At 44.5% G+C, this 3,732-nt stretch overlaps 1 non-coding gene across 1 annotated transcript; it reads left to right on the top strand.

Annotated features, from left to right (window-relative positions):
* The first annotated feature begins 3,380 nt into the window (after positions 1–3,380).
* Positions 3,381–3,489, top strand: LOC120705382. Its single transcript, XR_005687961.1, has one exon. It is a non-coding gene; the product is annotated as a small nucleolar RNA R71 (small nucleolar RNA).
* The last annotated feature ends 243 nt before the right edge of the window (positions 3,490–3,732 follow it).

Raw genomic sequence — 3,732 nt, 5'->3', positions numbered from 1 at the left:
TTCATCATCCTTTTGGGAGTTTCAAACTTCAGCTTCCCTTGCTCGAAGGCCAACTGAATTTGCTACCGGAAGACTTTGCATTCATTTGTATTATGCGACGTGGCATTGTGCCACTTGCAATACTTTATATTCTTGAGCTTGTCCTCCGACGGGATCTTATGATACGGTTTTAACTTGATCAACGCTTCCGACAACAACAAATCAAAGATCTTGTCGGCTTTGGTGATGTCAAACCCGTACGACTCTAGTTCTTTCTTCCCAAACAGACACGTCCCCGGCTTCTTGTTGTTTTGTATCCACTTAGCTGATGCGACCGTTTCTTGCTCCTCTTCAGAATCACCATTAGTAGAATACTCCCACATAATTTATCTTCTTCTGAAAAGGCTTCTCGGACTCATAGGATCGAGTGTCTCCTGACATCCTGGCTGCAACCTGGCTAATACTCTCAAATTCTTGCGATGCATACTTGTCTTTAATGTGTGGCAAGAGCCCATTAAATGCTGCATCGGCCAACTGTTGATCGGTCAAAACCAAACTGTAGCATCGATTTTTAACATCTCTGAACCTCTGAATAAAAGCAGCAATCGATTCATCATTTCTTTGCCTTAAGCCGGTCAAATCGGTCAACTTCAATTTAGTAAATCCAGAGTAGAAGAATTGATGGAATTGTCTTTCCAGATCGACCCAATATAATATGGAGTTTGCTGGTAAAGTGGTAAACCAAGCAAAGGCCGATCCAGATAAAGACAAAGAGAACAACCGAACTCTGAGCATGTCCTGGTTGCCCGCTTTTCCCAACTATAGAAGGAGCCTGTTAATATGTTCCATTGTAGAAACTTCTCCCTACCCTGAGAACTTTGTGAAATCAGGCATCTTGTACTTGTGTGGGAGAGGAATCTTATTATAAGCCGGAGAATAGGGAGTCTTGTACATGACAGACTGTTGTTTTGGCCTTAAGCCAAAATGCTCCCTCATCACCTCAGCTATCTTAGTGTTCCAATCAACCTGCTGATCAAGTGCTGGCATCTGCTGAGGAGAAGCCATGTTTGCTGAGTTCGTCATCATCGTAGGTTGTGGTGACATAGGCATCATCGGCAGTTCAGCCGATGGCATCTGGTGTGCTTGTTGAGCCACCCGATTGGGTGTCTACTGAGTCATTGTTGGCTGTGGAACCGACGGACTAGCCGACTGCTGACCAGTAGAGTCCATATATGGTATGTTGACACATCATAACTATCCAGATGCCTGATTGTGGAAAATCCAGTTGACTCCCTTATGGTGAGGAGATTGTGAAATCAGCACTTCTGAAGGAGACTGGGGCTGGAGCAGGATAGCGAGACGTTACTGCGGGGTCATCGGCAGTGGCCCCGATGCATTGGATTGCGCAGCCATCTGCGGACTCCATGTAGCTTGTGCATTCAGCTGTCCTGCTGATGCATCTTGCTGGGCACCCATCGACTGAGTAGCTGATGGATTGAGGTGAGGAGTCAACGGCTGAGTAGCCGATGCATTAAGCTGTGTCTTGAATGGCGTGGTAAAGAAATCTGGAGGCATACCATACCCAGTCATTGGATCCCATCCCTTGGGAAACCCAGATGCAGATCCACCCTGCACAGTGGTAGGGATAGGTGGAGTAGTTGAGTAGATAGGAGCTGTTGTAGCCGTAGATGTCGCAGTGGTAGTCTGTGGTGGCGCTTGACTGTTACTCGCTTCTGCCTGGCTATTCAGAGCTGACAAAGCCACTGCCATGGACACCTCCAAAGGAACATACTGCATCTGATCTGGTTGTATATAGCAAGAACCCATGCAACCTGGAAAAGTACCTTCAACAAAAGTCTTGACCACTGTATTATGTACCGTGTTGCCCATGACTGTTGCACTCTTGACAAATGCTTGTGCCACAGCTTGACCAACCGCATCTATCATCTTGTTCTCACGTTGCGCTTCTGTCAATGGCTGGAAAGATGGAAGATTAAACTTCTTGATCATGTCACCAGACCTGGTGACACTGTATGACTTGAGGCATTCACGTTTAAACTTCTCCACAAGCTCTTCATATTCTTTTTTATCTTCTTTGAGCTTGTCTTCAGGAACAGGAATGTAGTTTTCTTCATTGACTGCAGAAGGATCACCAAATTCCACCATGTTGAAGCTTTCGGTCCCACCGAGCGTGCCAAAAGATGTGTTGACGCAAAAATCAACACACTGGAATCCGAGAGCAAGTGTTCGCCAAGCTCCAGAAAGTCAACCAAGCTCGCCAGTCAATTTGACCTGTAATTGACAAGGGATAAAACAAAGTCAAATTTGAGAGCGTATCGGCTGGGATTTCGAATATCTCTCACATGGGCGTATCGGCAGGCTCTGCCGATACAGAAGACGACGAAAGAATATTAAATGCGGGTGTATAATAAACGGGCGCGTCGGCAGGATCAGCCGGTGCGGAAAACAACAAGATCAGCTTAGGGTAGCCGATTGCACATGTGTAACAAGATCTAGGCTACGAATGTGTAACTCAGATGATGTAAGCTCAAAATAGATCTAAATCGGCTTTCAAGATAACAAAGTGTTATTCCAAAACCTAAAGCCGATCTAATATGCTTCTACCAGATAGATGTGATAGTGGTCAAAAAAATATAGAAAAAATCTACAAATCTAGCCGATATCGATAAATTGTGAATAAATCTAGACGAGAAAACAGCGATGCGCCCGAGATCAAAGCCTAGATAAACTTGATAACTTTTGAATGGATTTGAACGAAGCCACAGGGATATGCCCAGTAGCTAAAGCTCAAATATACTCGGTAAAACGAAAACTCACCAGCAAACCAAGTCGCTTGAATGTGAGGCGTCCTTGATCAACTTGAAGAACTCATCGAAAAGAAAAAAAAAAGGTGAAATCACCGAAAAAGTGTAGGGGAATTGTTAAGTTTTGTTGTATTGGATGTTTATCAAGTTTTTCCGGTCCCTTACAACTGATATATATATATATATATAGCCTAGCGCTACCAAGTCCTAGTCGATTACGGCAAACATATTACTTGACTAAAAAGTAAAGACTTTCTAAAAACAAACTAACTAAACATTACAACCGAATCACCAGAATCCTTGTAGAGTTCGAGTTCCCTTCCTTCTGTCTGACTTCATCGGCAATTCTTTATCGGCCGATCACCAGCACGAGCGGATCAGCATCTTCATGGAATATTCCTTTGGCCCATCGGCTTCATCCCATCGGCCGATTATGACCCTGTGCATCTTTTGGTTTCTTCCAAATCGGCAGCCTTCCTTTCATCAAATCAGCTTCGTTGACACATGTCAAAAAACAGTGTCAATAATGTCGTTGTGAGCCCATTGTAGAAGTTTTGAAGGATGAGCCACTCATCCATGCCATGGTGAGGACAGGAAAGGATGTATTCCTGCAGTCTTTCCTAAGCTTCTGGGATGGATTCCATCACCGTCTGCTAGAAACTTGAAATTCTTCCTTGCATGGCATTTGTTTTGCCCAGCGGGAAGAATTTTGTGAGGAACGCCTTGGAGCATTTGGCCCAGGTGTCGATGTCTTTTTCTTTGTAAAACCACTGTTTCACCTTTCCCAGCAGGGAGAAGGGAAATAGACGAAGCTTGATTGCATCGGCGGCGACACCCCATATGACAATGGTGTCGTAGAGCTCTAGAAAATTTTGCAAATGTGCATTTTCGTCCTTGTTTGGCTTGCCACATAATGGGCTAGCCTGCA

This window comes from Panicum virgatum, chromosome 4K (genome assembly GCF_016808335.1).
Source record: "Panicum virgatum strain AP13 chromosome 4K, P.virgatum_v5, whole genome shotgun sequence".
Classification (NCBI taxonomy): Eukaryota; Viridiplantae; Streptophyta; class Magnoliopsida; order Poales; family Poaceae; genus Panicum; species Panicum virgatum.
This window is presented reverse-complemented; position numbering and strand designations above follow the sequence as displayed.